Here is an 18726-nt window from a genome sequence, read left to right as displayed (position 1 = left end):
CTGTGCTGAGGAATGGGCCACCCACAGTGGGGCAGGCCACTGACACTGCCCCAAAATGGTGCACCAGCTATCCCCAGTGCACTGCATTGCAGAAGCATTAACCGACTGCTCCTGGGGCCCTCAGCTCCCTTTTACTGCAAATCTCTGCAGAGGAAATGACCAGCCAACCTGATCTTGTCAACTGTTTTTCCCAAATACCCCCTCTATGGCCTAATGCCAGCATAAATGCTGCTATGAATGTTAGAGAGGTATAATTTGATCCTCAAAGCCCCTTGATCCCTCTCCCTCCTTCAGCCTTGCAGATAAAAAGTGCATCATGAGGTGCATTGTGAGCAGTTTTGTCAGAGGGGGCCGTAAAAGCTGGTCCCATGGTCACATTAAATGTCCCTGGGTACCTCTGGTTAGAAGATAATAAGGACCTTTTTGTGCTTTCTTCTGCCAGCTCTCCTCCCAGGGTGATGTACTAAGTACCTGCCAGCTGTTTTGCATTTGGCAGAGGGAGCTGAATGCCTTTTTTTTTTTTGCAATGAAGGCCACTACATACATGTAAGATATTAATTCAAAGACAAACAGGCTCTTCTTTGATGGGAGAGATGAGAGTCTGTGAGGCAGAGACAGGTTAATAAATGTGAAAATGAATCTTCTAAGGATAATGTGCCACTGTCAAATAGAAAAACAGCTGAAGCACCGTTCTGACATCTCCTTAGGACACATGATATTCTCATAAAACGTGGGCAGGGGAGAGACTTTTGAAGTCTGGCCCTACCATTTATATTTTTAGAAGGCTACACAACAATACTCCGACACCCTGAGGTATCTAAAGGTTCAACAGTCCTGTACAGTAGGTTCTGCCTCCTTTCTGAGGCAAACAAATCCATAAACCTTCACTGACCTGTAGTGTCAGTATGTTCTTGCCTGCAGCCCTTTTTTCTGCTGTGTTAGAAAGCCTGACGAGACTGCTTATTGAATTTCTTCCTTTCAACATCAAAGGCACCAGCCATGCTCTCCAATTATTTAATAGATTCTGCTATAGTGGAGATCACTGATTCATTTTCACCAGAGATACCCAGTCATTGTAAAGAGCAATTATATATAATAACACCCTAGCTGTTCTCAAACATTCTTTTATCAAACATATAGTCCAGTGATTACCAAGATGGGCAATGATCTGATATTGATAATAAAACTTAATGTCTTTGGTGTTAGTTTTACCAAATTATCAGTGGTTTTACTCTGCAAAATGACACTCAAAATGCAGCAGCAATGTTTGGACTACCTTTTGCTTTAAATGTCCAATATTTATTTCATGGTCATGCTCTTTAAGCCTGACAGAAAGGTGCCTCTGATTCAGCTTTTTGCTGTATGGCAGTGCTGTCTGAGGGAATGACACAGGGAGACAGGAGATGCTGACTTCTAAAGCCAGTTCTGTTGCTGGGCAGCCTGGAGCAAGATGCTTTGTCTTGGTCTCCCCAGCTGTAAAAATGTTCCTGCTTAGCTGTGCACAAGGGCTGGAGATCAATTTGTTAATGGCTGTGCATTAGCACTGTGCACAGCTCTTTGAACATATATGTCCTAAAAATACTAACCCTTTTTGCCCTTATTCTCAGATGACTTTCCAGACCAACAGATAAAGAACTCCTTTTCCAAAACTTTTCCTGAAATAAAAACCTCAGTGGTAGCTGCTTACTGAGACTCTTCTCTCCGTGGCTCTGGGGTGGCAAGTCCTCGACTAGAAGTAAAAACTTTTTCTAACCTTTCCTTTTACAAATGTGATAAAACCAGAAGCAAAATTAGAGCAGTGAGGTTCACAGTGCTCAGCTGACCCTGAAGCATAAATTGTGAAGAGCAAAATGAGAGCATCCACATTCTCCAGACTTATTTTGATCCCAGCCAGCTGACAAAGGCTATAATGATGAAGACAATAATTGTCTTGAGCAGATGCTATATCCCCATCGATGGATTGCAGAGGTATGTGTAAAGTTCCCTGCCCTAGAAAGCTATTATGTCCTACAGACAGTTCTCATGCATTTTAAAAAAAAATTTTCCTATTTTAGCTAGACAACATGATCCTCTATCTTTCATATCTCATCCTTTCTCCCTTGTAGGGCTACATTAGACAGAAGTTTCCCTTGGCATTTTCTCTTTTTCTGCCTTACAGATCACCTTCAGGCCAGCTGTGGCCATTTGCCTGTTCGGCAGGACACGAGCACTGCTCCTGCTGCAACAGGGATTGCAGCCACCACAGAGCCTACCCACAGCAAATCCTGGGGGTCACACTGCACAAGGACCACATGCTTATGCATGAAAAAAATTTACATAAGGTACTTGAAATGCCTAAAGCATGTTTCATTCATCCCAGCCCCTGGATATGGAAACTGCTGGACATCTCTTTTCAGAATTTACCAGGCTTAAGCCTTGAAGAGATGAGTTGACTCAAATGCACACATGTAGCAAATGCAGCATGTACACAGCAAAGGCAGCAAATGCACACATGTACATGTTAGCAGAGGGTAAAAGAAGAGCACTTTCCTGGTAAAGGAGGGTGTGTGAGTGCAATTATTCTGCCACAGGAGCTCAGGTCTTGCACTCAGAGCAGAGCCTCACATAGTCTGCATACCAGGTTATCCTCTGGCTTTAGGCTGGAGCAGGTCCAACATGTCAGGAAGCCACAGCATGGGGGGGGCTGACTCATCCTATTCTGCCTCTGAAATCAGCAAGAGTTTTGTGGGGGTATTCAAAACCACAACGTGGCCATGCAATTTTGTCTACAGAACTAAATCCCACAGACCAAAGAGACTATGGGTGCGAGCAGCAGACACCAATCCCTGTGTGGGGACTTTTTGTGGGGTCAGGGACTCTTCAGTGCTCCAGGAGAAGCACTCCTCAGCTCCATCACCCCAAGTTTCAACAAAGTAACTGGCCTAGTTTGCTTCTTACTATCACCTGCTCTAGCCCTGACTTATAATTGGAATTCAGATCCTGCAAAATCTAGAGCCTGCAGCTAACAGGTACGGCAAACTATTCAGCATTAATCAGCATAATCTGCACTGGTTTTCATGACGCCTGTTTCCCACTCCTCCCCAGTCACTTACAAGTGCTCTGTGGGCACAGAGGAGCACGTGTGGAACAGCCATAGCAGCTGGAAAGGAATTTTTCTTGCCTACATGGCCCCTCTACTTCTTGTTCCAATGCCACATTCATTCTTTTTACACACCAGGCAGCTGTGAGACTTTGTTAATATACCACCTGAAATCTATTTTCATCTAGCATTCAAAACATGACTGTAAATGGTTTATTATTGTCATACTTTTAGATTACTTTAACTTTAGGAGCAGTGCATTTCTGCACTTCATTTTTCCTGGCAAGGCACACTGCTTCTCCTCCCTGTAAGGTGAAAGATCTATAGACTGCTAGTTGTCAGTACTTGCAAGTAGCCATTTAAAAGCAGATATTTTTTGTCAGCATTTTTATTTGTGAAGCTTCTATGACAGATTTGGAAATTTATAATAAAATAAATCAAAGCCCTTGATTTATCTCCAGGCTGAAAACTAGACAGAGGCAAAGACACCATGAGCCTTAGGAATGAAATTACAAACATGTCATTACCTCCTTTAATCTGCTCTTGTTTCTGTGAAATTGCTCCAGACAACCACAAAAATCCATGTGCTTTTACAATAAAAAAATCCTCATTTCAGGCTATTTTCCTCCCATATTATTTCAGGCCTCTCACTGCTAACTTGTGTGAAAACAAAGGCTAGTAAATATACTTATTTTTGACTCTCATGGGAGCTAAGCCAACAGACCCAACAAAACAGTACGGTTTAAAATCACCATTCCCCTGCTGCCTTTTTTTTTTTTTCTTAATTTCTTAATGTAATTATTAAAATCTTGTTTGTCTCACAGGAGAAAATGATTTGATAGTGAGTCACACTAGCAACTCAGTTCAGGCCACACTTGGCACAACATAACATCACAGCTGGCACCCTGAAACCATGACTGACAGACTCTGGTTGAGATACACGTGATGGGAGCAGCAGGGGTTATTGCAAAGCAGGAGTGGGAGGCATGAGAGGAACTGGAGTGAGAAAGTGGCAAAAAGCCCAACTCCCATTTTTCTGCTCAAGCATTTCTATTAGCTCCTGTTTTTCTGCTTTACTCTAGGCCTACACAGGAACAAAAAGAATTTGCTTGTGCTGTTACCCATGTGACAGCATCCAGGGGTGACTGAAAAGCCTCTGCTGCAATGAGAAGGGCCTGAGTAGGGGTGCAAATGTACAAAGTAGAGCCCCTTTCCTGAGCCAGTCCCCAAGCTGATGCTGGCACTAGTGGCAACTCCCAAGCGAGCAGTGCCAAGTGGAAAATTGCAGCTTGTCTCAGCTGGGTGTATAAAACTTCCTTCTGGGCTGGCTGGTGTGTTTCCCATGTAAGAAACACTCTGGTCATCCTTAAGCTATTCACAATAGAGACCGTCATCTGATGGCAAAAGAATGGATAGCCTTGTGCTTTGTATGTTTTAATGTGAACAACTCTCAGGTCTCATCTGGCCTCAGAAAACAGACAGAAAGCAGCAGCAACAGTGCCTTCCTGTCTTACATAGGTCTAAGAAGGTAAAGAAGTCACCTGCTGTGAAAAAGATCTCGTTTTTCTTCAGAAAAGACCTGGGAGAAGGCCACTCTGCCTGGGGTAATTCCAGGCTGCATCTACAAGCTCCTGCACCACTAGGACAGGGCTGAAAAAAAGCTGTGTTGGAAGGGCGAGGAGGAATGTGCTCTTCCCCATCTTTCTTAGGTGATTTGACTTTGCAAAAGAATGGGTTAGGTCCCTAGCTGTTAATCTTAAGAGTTACTCTCATCATCACTGACCCAGTAAAGCTGTGATCTTATTCTTCTGAGAGTTAGGAGTGGTGACAAACAAACCCTGAAGCAAACGTGGGCGTCTCTGCAGCCATATCACTTCACAGAAGAGCACTCATGCTAGACCTGAAAACACTGACACCAGGGACCACACAGCCCCATTACCATTCCTGCTAAGCCTGCTGGTTGACCTGCTTTCTGGAAAAAGTTCAGGTAACAGGTTCCAGTACTGAACCCAAAAGAATATCTGATTTATGATACAGTCAGCTCACTTGGCAAAGCCTCAGAGAAAGGTGAAAGTTCAGAATTACCCCTTTTGTGAGCATCTCATGCCATCCAACTCTCCACAACTATTTTAAATTAATCCCGTTCCAGTGGGCTAAGGAGCTACATCCTAGACACCCAAATCCATGCCTTAGGCACACACACATTTAAAACAGAGCTCTGGACTCAGCTGTGGCAGAGGGGCACTAAAGGTTTGATATCAAAACACAGGATTTCAATCCTTAAGCCCCTTTACCAATCCACCTCTTTGTTCTCAGATTCCTCTCTGTGACATAAAATCATTACCCACCCTTTATCACAAATGTCCTGCAACAATAAAAGCAGTACTCTAGAAAACGTGGATGCTGTACCAAATAAAGGTTTTTGGTACTCACTGCCACAGTGCTGTTGTCTGCCTTCAGAAGGGGGAGCTGGAAGCTCTGGGAAGCAGCACTTAGGAAAGAACAGACTGTGGGCAGAAGTAAGAAATAGGCAATCTGACTTCCTCTCTCCTCTCACACTCACTGAAGGGTCAGTGAAACGGCCACAGCTGAGGCCAGTGATAGCCAGGTGCCGCATATCACCGGGGCAAACTCAGAGCTCTGTGTCCTGAGCACAGAAGAAAATCTGCCTCGTCAGAAAGTGATAAGCAAAACCTGTGCAGGAGACAGAGAAATGGTGTCCCTTTTCTTTAAAAAATAACACTCTTGTCACCAGATCAAGCTTCTTTTGGGAATTCAAATCAGTGATGGAATCACCAGAGGGAAAAAAAGTAATATTTAATCATCAAGGATTAACAAAAGCCATGTTGTCATTAGCCACGAGCCATCTTAATGATCCCTATTGTTAGGTACTCAGGTTGCAAATTGCTTTCCCACATAAATTCTGTCATCGTGGTATCTTTGTGATGAATGTAAAAATTTGCTTCACAACTGGACCATAAAAAAGCATAATTCTGGCTTTAAATTACTGTTTAGCTCTTTCACTTACGCATAAATAGTTTTCCAATAAATTTGAATAGTTTTCCATTTTAGTGAAGTAATGGCATTTTCCTATGGGCACATAATTTTGTCATTTATGTGGCATTTCACATTTAATGGCACAGGTAAATTTAAAACACTTTGTTGCATAATCTCCATTTTGGGGGAGACCTTTTGAGATAAACACATCAGATATCAGTGCTTGGTGCTAAAATTAAATCTTCATCTGCTTATATGCGTGGGTTATGAGTGCAGCAGAACCATTTACATGTCAGTGAGACGAGTATCAATTCCACAGAATGGAACAATTACTTAATCTGAGATATATTTTCTTGCTTTAGAACTTGTGATTGACAGACTACCTTATTACTCTTCCTTTTTTTTTCTTAACTTTAAGAATAGCTAATGAAATTAATCACAGCCTGGAGGAGACAGTTTGAAACCTGCTAAGAATTATATATGTCAGAGCAAGCTTTACAACTCACTTGGACTAATTTGCTGCTGGCAAATATATCATTGTCACACTCTTCTGTAAACTTTGCTTTTGCAATTTTTGAACTAACCACAGAGGCTGAAGCACTACTTTTCAAGTTTTAAGAGTGTGATAGAAGTGTTGATGCAGGGTTTCTAACTTGGCAATACCTCAAATAAGGATGTATTGTTATAATACCATATTTTCTATTAAGTTGTTTAGTTCATATCAGAGCACAGACAGAGTAGAAAACAGTAATTTTGCTATTTTAAAATAAAGATCTAGTGCTAAAGTAAAAAAGCAGAGAAATTTGTATGTACAGGAACTTGTACTTTATGCAGCCAGGTTGTACCTTAGTATCAGATAACATCCTTAAATTATTAATAGCAGTATTATTATTAATTAACTCACACAATAATTTAGCTTTCTTGAATGGACAAAGAGGGTTGCATTACACTATACCCAGACTATGCAAACATTTTATAGAAGCAGCAAAAGTTGGAGGGAAAGTCTCCAGTAGTTTTTGTCTCTTCAATTCCTGTCACTACTGTCAGCTCCCTGTAAGTTACTGATTTCTGTTTGAAATAAATACCAGCAAAAAAAAAAAAATCTATGCTATTAAAGCTCCTGCACTAAAGCAAAAACTTAATTATTCTCTTGAGTCAAGTTACTGACACAACTGACTGTCACATAGCACATGTGTTTCCAAAGTTGTTTTGCTCTGCATTGCTGAAGACATAGAGCCGAGCTGTCCTGCGGAGAACATCCTTCTCTAGTGTCAGGATTCAGAGATGCCTGCTTATTTCCAGACTAGGCGCTGCCATCCCAGCTCTGACAGGTGTCAACCCAAAGAGTTGGGTTTATTAGCAAATTCAGTAGATGCTGCTGAATTCAGTTTATTCCTACATCAGTGGCTGTCACAGACATTTGCTCTCCTGAGACCATGTAAGTGCAAATCTAATGGGATTTCTAATACATGTTAAACTGACATATTAGTAAGAGGCAAAGGCTAATTTTTAACATGGCAATCTCGGAAGGGTTTTAAAAATGTGCCTTAAATATTAACTTCATACATGGGAAACACGGATTGGATATGAGACTTGCTCCAAAGGCAGTGAAACCTAGGTAAGCTGATGTTGATTTTGCTCCTATCAGCTAAAGGGATCTGGGGAAGAGAACACCTCCCAAAGTAACTCCTCCCGACCCAAACATGTTGACAACATAATAGATTTGTATTGACACAGAGAGAGTCAGAGACAAAAGGTGCCCAGGGATTTGAATAAATATATTTAGAGATGCCAGTGTATATATCTATATATCTATATCTATATCTATATCTATATCTATATCTATATCTATATCTATATCAATACCTTTATATCTCAGATATATTTGGAATCAGCCCAGATGCAGATCTGTATTCTTTAGTCATGTTGTCATGGGACTTTTGGTTAACAAGAGGCACAGGCACGCTCTAAGAGAAGCAATCCTCACTCATCATGACCAAGTAACATCTGAAACGTTGGTTTGCAAGACAGGTTTCAACTTTCTAATTCATTACAGTAGGAGGTAGTAGGAAACTCAGGTACTTCCAGACTGTGTTTAAAAAAACAAATAAAGCAAAACTTTGAATACTGTTCAAATCCTTCTTTCCTACCCTTTTTCTTGGTAGGTTTTGTTTTTGTTTGGTTTTGGTATTTTTTCATTTTTGATTATCAGAACTTTCCTAAAGAATGTTATCAGGCACAAATAAATTTAGGAAAGAATAGGCAATTTCAGGAAATTAAGGGATCACCTCAATAAAGTTTTATATTTTTTCTTAGTATTTTTTTTATCAATTCATGGAAAAAAGCAAGTCTTCTGGTAAGAAATGACTTTTCACACAGTCTTACAGACACTTCTGCTTTTGGTTTAAAGGCCAGTTCTCCACTGAGGAAATGCTGCTGTTATCCTGTACCAGCGAGATGAAACTGCTGGATCAGTCCCATTAGGAAAACATCCAAAAAACCCCAACAACTTTAGCTGGATCTTGGTGCCAGCTCTATACCAGCAAAGGGGTTGGTTTTTCCCAGCAAGCTGAGCACTTGAGTGAGTGGCCAGCAAGGAGATGTGGGTTATGTGGTAAGCCCCACACTCTACTGGGGGCTCTGCTTATTTAGAAATCAGTCATTTGCATTTCTTGCAGCTTAGCACAGTTACTGAAAGCAGCTGTGCCCAGTGAATTTTATGAGGACATTTAATTCCCAGGCCTTTCCCTGCAGGCCCACATTTCACTCACATAACGACTTCTTGGGAATATCTGCTCGTGGTTTTCCCTTGTCATATTTGACAAATCCTCCTGTAGCCTTTCATGAAAAAAAAAAAAAAAAAAAAAAAAAAAAAAAAAAAGGAAAATACACTCATCCTGCTTTCCTATGACTTCTAGTAAATATATACGCCTTCAGAGAAAACAAACAAAATAATAAATACCAAGTCCCTCCATTATTTTCACATTTTTTTTCTCTCTAGCTGTAATTGCACATTTTCTAACTTGATGCACGGGCAATTCACTACCAGTAAATGGCTGTGCAAGACACTGATCCTTCCCAATATCCTCCCACTCCAATTTCTATGCATTAGCTTAGAAACAAGCTGTAGAGTTGTCCCGCTTCTTGGCAGAGGTCAATGCATTAACATGCTACTGATTTTTACAGAGGCTAGATGAGGTTTGAGTCACTACTGTAACACTTCATGCAGTTTCTTTGGACATTTCTGATGCTGCCTAATGAGAACTTTGGCATGAGAGGTCATTCAAAGGGGAAAAAAAAAAGAGAAAAAAGCAATGAGAAAAGAAAAAAAGGCTGAAACAAACCTTTCTTCATTCCTACCCCAGCATGACACAACACTCAACACTTCGCAAAACCAATCATTGGGCTCTATGCTTAAGTACATCCAAATGAATCAGGAGTAATTTCACAGAGGCCTGGGGGAGTTAGGCTGATTTTAAACCGAACTAGCTTTGCTATAACTCAGCCTTATTTCTATGGTTCGCAGTTTCACCTTGCTCCATACATAGGCGATGTCTGCCAAATCACTATTGGTCATTAGAAAAACTGAAACCATAAATTAGCTGGCTTGTTAGGGATATAGGGCAGCAAGGGCTTTCCTTTATCTCCTTATATAATGATCCTTGTTTCTACAGAGTACTTCATTTCCATTTGCAAGAGAATTTCATGGCTTGTACAATGAACTCTGAAGCTCATGAAACTCTGACAATGGCCTTCACCCCTTTCTTTTGGTTAATTGTAACAAATTTCATTGGCTGGTTATAAAGGAGATTATTTCTGAGAAGGAAGTTCCTGCCCGAGGTATATAAGCAGGTGAGAGATTTCCAAGTTTTGTCTCTTGAGCCTATAATAGCACATGAAGGTTTAGCCTCTTTCAATATGAATTGTACAGAGGGGTTTTAGAGCTCCTTTTAGCCGTGAAGGTGAGGAGAATGCCATTGTCAGAGAGTATCTGTCTGTCATTCTTTCTGGCAAGCACCCGAGTTAGTGGGTGGCAGCTGACGACAAGGGCCATGACTGCACTTGCCATTTCCTTGTGATAGCTGGGGCAGAGCTTTGGCCTGAAGCAGTTGCTGCTGACTTCCTTATGTCTCCTGTACAGCTTTGAGAGAGGAGTTATGCAGATGTAAATATTTATATCAAATATTCCCGTTCCCGTTGAAGCTGCTGGTTGAATACTTTCCCCCCTAAAGAGTAGGGAATGCTTTAGACCATGCCATCATTTCCCATTAGTTATGGGGAGAGGGCTTCTGTGGGCTACAGGAACCTCAAGTTATTCCCTTTCACCTTATTGTCTCCTCCAGATTTTATGCTCAGGGTGTTGCCTGTAGGCAATCTGCTCTCTCTTGAGCTCCTGACTTCAATGTGGCTTTTTGGCAGTACCCTTTGATCAGCTCAAGGCTGCCTGTGAGTGACAGTGGAAGTCCTTTCTGTTCAGAATCTGATATGATGCCTCCTCAGTCTCAGTTCTGGGGACTTGAGGGCACCTCGGCAGTGTCAAAGCGACACTTTCTCAGTCTGCCATCATCTTCTTCCAGAGAGGCCTTTTTCTCTCTCGGGCTTTGCTTTGAAATTTCTTTCATTGCCTCCCTGAACCCTGAATAGTTTTTGCAGTTGTATCTGAATCTTTAGCTATACCCCCCCTCCTTTCATTGTGAACCTCACATTCACAATTCAACTGTGAGACTTTCAGTGCTGGGAGAGGTATTGCAGCATTTCCTCCTGCCAACACCTTTCTTTTTTCTCACTTTTGTTGCATTTCTCGTTCTTCTCCACCCCACACAGCCAATATAATTTTCCTCCTCCTATTCCTAGCTCCTTACAAGTTCTGTATTTGTTAGCTTTGAGCATTAAAGGGAAACACCATTTTGTCTGGTTTTGCCCTACAAAAGGGCATGACGATTATGATTCATTTCCTGAATGAAAATGCAGATTCAGTGTACAGGGGCATTGAAAAACCTTTGCTACTTCCCTCCCACTTTGAAAGAAATAAAGAATGCTCTTGGCAGGGAAAGATGTGTGATTTGGTGATCATATAATGCCCTGATCTGCTTACATACACACTCTGCAGCAAACCCAAACCGACCACACACCAGTTTCCTTCCCATCCTCAGTTCAGCACCAGCACCTTCAGGAGCAGATGCTGAATCTCCCTCCTGCTTCAGTGGACACTGCCTTCCTGTGCTGAGTATAGTGGGAAAATACATAATATTTTCCACTGTTTTTCCCAACCTGGAAATGAAATTTGAGATAATTTCAATAAGGAGTTAATGTTAAAGGGGATCTTTAATGAAGGCCTTCAGGAGCAGTTATGGAAAGATGTTCCACAAAAGCCCACCCCCCACCCAAGAGTGAGTATATTTCATAGGTTTTAGGAAATTAGCATAATTCTTAATAGGCACCAATTATGAGGACAAGTGGTGATGCAATTCCCCCCAGGTCAAGTCCCTTCTCTGGAGCTCCCCTTCAGCACCAGTTATACTGTGACCATGAAATGCATCTCAGAGAGTTGTTTTCGGCCTTGGTTCCCAAGAAGAAACAAGAGAGCATTGGGGCCTTTTACCTCCTGGGGCTTGGAGCTCTGGAATTTGTTTTGGTTTTTTTGCCTGGGGAAAGGCCATGGAAAACTAGCTGTTAATACAATAGGCTACAGAGCTACAAATATATGTGTGTAGAATGCAGAGAACATACAAAAGAAAAAGGCAAAACCCAAATGGCATCACCACCTCCCACTTTTTATATATTACGGCTTCCCTTAGAAAGCCTCAGTATGCTTTGAATACAAGCTGAAAAACTTAGAGCCAAACTTGTTGATCAATGAGTAAACTTGGAGTTAGTTTGCCTGTGCCACACAAAGCATCACTAGGCATAAAACAAATAGGAAAAAGAGGGAGTTGTGTCCTAAGAGACCATGGTAGTTAAAATATCATGTAGAGAATGTAGAAGTTGTCTACTAGGGCAAGAAATAGGCATAGAAAAATATAGAAGGTATTGTGCTTCTGTGTGTGCTGATTTCTGTGCAGCTGTGCCTGTTGTTTGTGAACTCATCAACCTGAAAAATAAACCCCCTAACTTAGAGCCAAACACTAATTTCATGAAGAACTAGAAGATGACCTAGTATTCATATTTCAGTAAATGAAGCCGTTCAGTCCCATGGGATTAACACATATATCACCTCTCACACATCACCTTCAGCTGCCCTGTGCAGACAAGGCTTGATCAAAAGCACTGCAACCCTGTGCTACCTGCATGAAGAGGGCACCACTGTGTCCAGACTCCTAAATAAAATTTAGGAGTCAGTCTTCTCCCAGGGAATGCCAAAACCAGCCTCAAACTGACACAGAGACATTGCAACACTCCCAACAGGAGGATTGCTGCCCTCCTCTCCAGCAGCTATGACTTGTTACCACCTTCAGGCAATAAATTAACATGAAGATGATGGCAGCAATTAATCTGTGTCACATCTCAGGTGGGTTAGAGCTGTGCAGGATGGTTTTCCATGAGAAAAGTCCTCATGCACCCTCAAAGGCATGGAAAACTTGGATGCATCTTCTTAATAAACAGGCTCAGCCTCCTTTCCACAGCCTGCATCAGCTTTACAGAATTAATTCCAAGGTCCTGGGCTTTACTTTAAAGGCTGGATTTGAGTAGTTGAAAGTCCTGCTAGAGATCATAAATGTAGATCATCATCAAGAAAAGTATTCCTCTATCCTGCTGAAGGCTTTACAGGAAGAATTTGCTAAAACTGGAGCATCGAATCTCACATGAAGAAGGTACGATCACAAACTGCATTGGTTTAATTTTCAAGTACAAAGTGCTTTTCAAAATATAAAGTTCTTACATAAACATTGGGGAAATATGAAGATAGATAAATAAATTTTAAAAAACTAAAGCACAGCGCTTCATTGCACACACATTCCTTCATGGGGTGTGGATGAGGAAATAGATATGACAGCTCTTAGTCATGTTGCTTACTGCTGTTCTGGAGGGTAATCTCATCCCATGCGAGTAAGTGCAGTACAATGATCTACTTTAACTGGATCACAGCTACATGTGCTTTTGTCTCCGAGGTTACCATTAGATGCTCCAGAAAAAAAGAAAATGCACTGGAAAAATAACAGAATTATATAAAATATTTATTTTGTCCTGAGACTAGGCTGGCTAATGCCATGATACAAGGACTAAAGCCCTTGCAAATAGTATTATTTTCTTTTCCACTCAACCTTATCTGTCAAGGTTCAAATTCTGCTTTTCTTCTCTCCTCTTCTTTCCTTTGTCTCTTATAAATTCCCACCTCTCCCTATGTTCAATTGACTCAAAACCCTTGAAGTGGGAAGCACTGCTCCCTTGCTAGGTGATGGCATCAGCACTTGAGATGTTTCTTGCTGCTCCACGGCTTTGCAAACCTCCCGGCTGGATCACCTTCTTTTTTGCACCTCTAGCCACGAATACAAGCTAAAAAGAAAAACAATAGGCCCCCACTTTGGTCCTACACCTAGAGAGAGACAAACCTATCTCCCATGATCCTGCCACGTGCAGTTTTCCCATCTCTCTGCTCCCTCTTTCCCCTGCCCAGCCAGCCCGGAGGATGTCCTCCCCCGCAATACTTGGAGCAGGGATGGTTGCTATCCTCACCAGCTGACATCAGTGCTAATTTCCTGTAAGTTGCCACAGAATAAAGGAGAGACCCTCTTTCTAAAAAACCTTTCTGGCTTGCTTAAAAACACTCTCTTGTCTTTTCTTCCTGTGTGCAGCTTGCAGAATCAATGAGGCCCCAGCCTCTCAGACCTGAGCAGCAGAGAAGCTATTGCTGCAAACTCAGCAGGAGGAAGAACTAGGCAAGCAAGGAGCCCAGAGATAATCAAAAGTGCCCTCCCATGACTCAGGATGTTGCCAAGTGCTTGGAGCAGGACCAGAAGGCAACACACTATGACTCTTTGTCAAGCAAGGCATCATCCTCATTAACCCCATTTAATTATCTCTGCATTTCACTAATTGCACTTACCTTTACCTTACACTTAGCAAAAGGGCTGGGCCAAGTGTTCCTCTACAACATTACTTTTGAAAAACTCTGTGGATCTTCTTGCAGGTGCCTGATGACTGTAAAAAGGGACAAGGAGCCCCTCCTACATGTCAGTGTTTAATGTGTATAATGCCGTGACAGACTAGTACAGAGACTCTGTATTCAATGAAATTATTCTCAGTATTCAGTATAATTTCAGGCAGTCTTTATCGTTTAAAATAAAGCCTGTTTGTTTACCCGTTTGAAAACAGACAAACAAACAAAACCCCACAAAACTCTAAACTAAAAACCAACCAAACCAAACACAAACCTAATCAAACAAAAAAACCCATATAAAAGAGGACTCTCATTGTTTATCACTACAGAAAATGGGAAAGAGGGCTGGGATTTTGTCAGCTGTTGATGGAAAAAGAAACTTGTTAGCAGCATATACAGATTTAAGGCTCTTTTTTTAGAGGAACCACATGAAGGACACACCAGGTTGGAGAGATAACTGTAAAAATCTATTCTCAGCCAGGGAAAGGCACAGAGCAAAGTGCTGTTGCCTATGGGTAAATTTTTGGCTGGTGACATAAACCAGGAAGGTACTAAAATTACAGCTTGAATCTAGCAGAAATCTATTAATCCATGGGTGAATTGCATCATTTGCTGGACTGTGTCACTTTCTGGATTGCGTCATTTTGCTTGGGTACACTATAGACTTCCAGCATGCTTTGCCCTAAAAATCATGGGCATGTGACTGAGGAAAATGTGAAAATCTGTATTGCTGCTATATTTAAAAAGCTCTTTATTGCACTTTAAAAACCAGTGAACAGGACATATTTAGGTTTAGTGAAAAGAAGCAATAAAGGTAAGAAGAAACCCACTGAATCCAACAGAACTCTTCATTTGTCAAATGGTGGTTAGTTTAGGTCACAGGAAAACTGAGATGCACCGTGCAAGAGCACTCTGCATGAGGATACCAACCTGGGACTGGTTTCTTTTTCATAAACACAGACACACTCAGAATTTCCTCTCCCCTCTGACATTTGTCCCTCTCCCCTTCAGGCTGGTGGCCTTCTTGCCCTTTACAACATCAACTCAAAGAGGGTAAGTGGTGCAGAAAACATTGCATGAATTCCTCAACTCCTTTAAGAGGGCTAATCCACCATTTAAGTCCCAGAGGCTTAAATGCTTTTCATCACTTGACCTCTTCATAAGGATGAACTTCCCCTACAGTGAGAATGGCATTTGACAGCTGTTACTTTGTCAGTCAGAAGAAACTATAAAGCAATACACAATAAATAGTATATAAACATCAAATCAAAGAACAGAATTTGTATTTCTGTCTTGCATATAATTTCCTTGGAGTACTGCTTAAAATTTCAGAAATAATATTTCAAGAAGAATATGATTGCAACAATTCTACCCAAAATCTGCTCAGTGAACAGTCTGTGTGTACAGCCACTGGTCTAAATCAACTCCACTGTCAAACTGGCAAGTGCCAGGTAATGTATAAAATGAATAGACAATTCAGAAATGTCCAACAGATAACTAAAATTGAAATTTTATTTTTTTTTTCAATAATATTCATCAGACAATTTTTCTGACAAGACTTTTCTGAAAGATGAAGTGCAAATGGGAACCCTGTAAGAATGTTTAGAAGAACTGTACATGACATATTTAAGCGCCACCAAGTACACATTGAATACTTTGTAAGTATATAGGCATAGCAACATGCAAGTGTCATGTACCCAACATTACAATATGCATTTTGTCTGCTTAAAGTTATTAATGAGGAAATAAAATGAAATTGTTGTGTCTTATCATCAGTGCAATATGTTTAATTCCCATGGATTTTTTTTTACAGGTTAGTGGTTGCATTTCTGAACCATTCAAATATATCTTTCTGAGAGCCATAAACTGCCAGTGTAAGGGTGAAACACATCAGAGTTCCTAGGAGAATACACTCACACTGACCATGAATAGATGAAGTTGTTATAGTCCTTTCACAAATTATGCCTTATTATTTATTCCAGGAAACTTCCTGCTGAACTGAAGGGGTTTTGTAGTTATAAAATATCTAGGCTAAAAGTAAAGGGTGCACAAGGATTGCTTTATAATTCTTTTGAAAAAGAGTTAAATAGCAACTCAAACATGTGCATTAAGGACTTGAGCCTTGCTCTTTTGAAATCAATAGGCGTACTGTACTCAATTTTGATGGAAGCAGGACATATATGAATCCAGTAATCCATGAGTTCACTCTCTTGGCTCACTGTTTTAGCAGAAGCAGAAGAATGGAGGTTATATTTGCATATTCCTATGAAAGCTATATAGGGGTATAAGCAAATCTGCATTCAGACAAAAAGGACAACATGTGCAACTGCATATTTACTAACATTAATCAATATGCATAGAAAGGAGAGAAAGAGGAAACGATAAAGAAATCACCCCAGCAATTAAAGACTATCCTCCTTTTTATAATCAACATAAAGGGTTGATGATCATCCTTACAATCTTCTTTACAAGCTATTACTTTGAACTCCCTCCCTTTACTCCCTTTACACCTATTATAAAAACCCCTAAATATTTCATTTTAGAACAAGACTGAGAAAATTATTATGTTTAGAAGAAAATAGCATTGGTGATTTTCAGCACTATGCATAAGGGCAGGCTAAGGCTCTCTGTATTTGTGCTGAAACATGAGATCAGAGCTCACACATGAAACACTGCTGGCTTGACCCAGAACACAGGGAAAGTGCTTAAAGTGCCGACCCCAACAGGCTTGGTTTTGCACCCGAAATCTTAAAAAAAAAGGAAGAAACAAAAAACTTTGAACTTTCCTTTAATAATAGCACAGACTGGTCCTTTTAGAGGAGATACTTTTCCTTCCTCCTTTCCAATTAGACTGTTGCTTTCAGCCCAGCAGAGAATAAATGACTTAAGACACACAATGTGGAGGGCAGACCAACAGTAAACACAGAAGCCATGAAGAATTTTTTTTTAAAAAAAATTTCCCCCATCTACTGCAAGGCTCTAGAAGCCCCTAGAACTGCAGACTCATTCAAATTGGCTTCACATCTTCTGTCTGGTTGTGGACACATTAAATATTGGTGAAGGAAATGAACACAGCTCCGCAACAGGATGATTCCTAGATGCTGGAAGAATTCCCTTAAGGGCTGCTGGAAGCGCATGAGGCTTGGAGCATCCTGAGGATGTGGAGTGATACAGAAGTGTGCTGTTCAACCATGTTTGTACCCTTATTTTCTCCTGAGTTAAAAGAAGTGCAGAGTGCTGGGTAAGGTTCCTCGATAGCAAGAAGGAACTGTGCTAGCTTCTCTTAATGCCAAGTGAACAACTTTCATGTGTTTTAGAGGTCTTAGGTCCACCCTGGAAAACCCTGTAGGAAGTCCTACTCTCAAAAGAGTTTCTACTCTGTTCTGTTGACATCAAAGACTACTCTACTAATTTTTCTCCTGCTGTTTGCAATAGTCCTTCCCTGTTCCCCATGCATTGAGTGTTTTTAATGTAAACATGCCCTGGCAATATTATGTTTAAATAAGTAAGAGACAAGTCAGGATATCTCGACAGTGTTGATATTGCATATTTAATTCAAAAGCTTGCATGTGCTTTTTAAGGTTTCCCTTCATACGTGCATGCCTTACTAGGAAGAACCGTGTTGCAGTTGGATTGCAAATTATTATCTAGAGTTGACTAAATATTGATGTGTTATAGCAGTTTATTTTTAAGCTCTCTGGGATGAATCCCCAGCCAGTGTAAATTGGCCCACATTTAAGGCAACTGAGTGAAGCTGATTTATACCAGCTGAGGCTGTGTCCTTATGCCCTGTTAAAAAGCTAAAACTGCAGCAAAATTAATAAGAACAGGGCAAGAATTATGAACTCATGCAATATTTTAACCTATTTTTAACAGAAAAAAAATACAGTGATTTTATTTCAAGACTAAAGCAAAGATTCAATAGTATTTTAAATGTATACAAATATATCATAGCTAGTTTTTAGACTAAGAGGTAGATGTCATATTCTAGGAATAGAGTATAGTGTGGAATGATGTTAATGGCAGCTGCTAAATACATTTATTTGCCTGTTACACAGGACATACAGGAGGGTGATAGCAATGGCAACCAGAAGAAGGCTTACAAAAAGATTCTTGTCTTTTGCTATTCTAGGTTATCTGTCTTTCGGTGCATTTCTTCTGGAAGGGCATGATGGAAAAGTGTCAAGAAGTAAAAAGATCTACAATACAAAACTTCATGTTTACAAAAACCTTTATCTTTAAAGGCATTTTCTGTACTGTAATGGAAGCATTTTGTACTTACAGTTTAAGATTACCTGGCATTATTGAGCAAATAGTGGAAATTCCAGGTGAGGTGATTCAGCAAAATAGGGGTCAGAAGGATGCAGCTCTCTCTCTCTCTCTGTCTCTGTTGTTCATGCTAAAAATACCAGGGCATATGGCAGCATAATCAAGCATCTTAACATACTAGGCTCCCTTGAGGACAGAAAAAAAGATGAAACTTGTGCTGTTGAGCCAGAAATAAGATTACAGAACAGTGTTGCCAGATAGTCAGAGTGCTGGTAGCAAAGCC

The sequence above is a fragment of the Sylvia atricapilla genome, chromosome 2 (genome assembly GCF_009819655.1).
Source record: "Sylvia atricapilla isolate bSylAtr1 chromosome 2, bSylAtr1.pri, whole genome shotgun sequence".
Taxonomy (NCBI): domain Eukaryota; kingdom Metazoa; phylum Chordata; class Aves; order Passeriformes; family Sylviidae; genus Sylvia; species Sylvia atricapilla.
The sequence above is the reverse complement of the archived record's forward strand: the minus strand, read 5'-3'. Positions refer to the sequence as shown.